At 38.4% G+C, this 1343-nt stretch overlaps 1 protein-coding gene across 1 annotated transcript in view; it reads right to left on the reverse strand.

Moving 5' to 3' along the window:
• LOC116850347 (acyl-CoA Delta(11) desaturase-like) overlaps positions 1 to 1343 on the reverse strand; it is a 179621-nt gene that overhangs the window by 177643 nt on the left and 635 nt on the right. The window lies entirely within an intron of this gene.

The following is a 1343-nucleotide window of genomic DNA, read 5'->3' on the forward strand; positions in this document are numbered from 1 at the left end:
TAAAATGCTTAGTTTTCGAGATATTTCACCGGTCCGGGACTTTTTGAACACCCTGTATATATATATATATTATATATATATATATATATATATATATATATATATATATATGTATGTATGTATATAATTTCCCACGCAACTATTTATCGCAACGATGATAATAACCAAGAACCAAGACAAAGAAATCATAAAGAAATCGTCGTAACGATACGCCCGAGTTGCTTTCCTATGCATAATAGCAATAATTAAAATATAACCGAGTAAATTAAATAATAATCGAATAAAGAAATAATAATATTCAAATATTAAATGATAGTGATAATTGTTTTGACCTTGTGCGCGGTATCACTCTTTCCCAAGTTAATAGGTTGTTTAATAAATGCGCTGTATTATCCTTGATAATTATATATTGTAAGGGGTATCGAGTTGGAGGAATTCTCGATTAGACAACTCGATACATCGAGGGCGCAGTCGAAGTCGATGGAGACAGGAAGGAGGTAGGAGAGACGGAGAGTTTCAGGAGGAAGAGAGGAACAAAAAGGCGAGCGCGAAGATTTTGAGAGAGACACGTAGAGATACGTGGAGACTCAAAATATACTCAGAAAGAGAAAGGCGAAAGGATCGTGAAGGGAATTTTGAGAATAGTCGAATAGTGGGATTAGTCGGAGAGATCTCTGGGAATATTCAAGTATCGAATATCTCCTGGAAGGATTAGATTAGGAGCCGAATATTTAGATATAAGAATACGTGTTATATTTTGTATTAGTGTTAGTTGGGTTATAAATATATATAAGTGTGTTTTCATAAAGTCTCGTTTATTCAATATATAAACCATCAACTTCCTACGAAAGACGACGAAACGGTCGTACTTACGATAGAAGAAAGAAATTAGGTGATCGTTTTATCTCCCTTACAACTCAGAAGTGGGATCACGGATTCAGAGTCTGTTGTTGGTGACGTGTCGGTCGTTTAACCAAGCTCGAAAAAAAAAAGTCGGTTAGAATTAGAACAAAGGTTTATAAAATGGATAGAGAATGGCTAGAGTCGGCCACCCTAGTACAATTACAACGGGAAGCGACCGAATATCGGCTCCCGGTTTCAAATAACCGCGACCGATTTATTGACGCGATTCTCACGCATTTGGAGCGTAACGGACCGGTACAAGATTTACTCGGGGCAAATTCGAACAATGAACCTCAAGCTCGTACTTCCGCGACGGACACGACGTTTGTGCAAGACAGATACGAAGGCGGAGGCGATCGTCGGTTAACCGAACAAACTCTCGAACAGGTCATGACGACGGTGACTGATGTATTGCAGCAACAGCAAGCGATGCAAAGGCA

The sequence above is a fragment of the Odontomachus brunneus genome, unplaced genomic scaffold (genome assembly GCF_010583005.1).
Source record: "Odontomachus brunneus isolate Ranch 3 - 2012 unplaced genomic scaffold, Obru_v1 Obru_scaffold_143, whole genome shotgun sequence".
NCBI classification, from domain to species: domain Eukaryota; kingdom Metazoa; phylum Arthropoda; class Insecta; order Hymenoptera; family Formicidae; genus Odontomachus; species Odontomachus brunneus.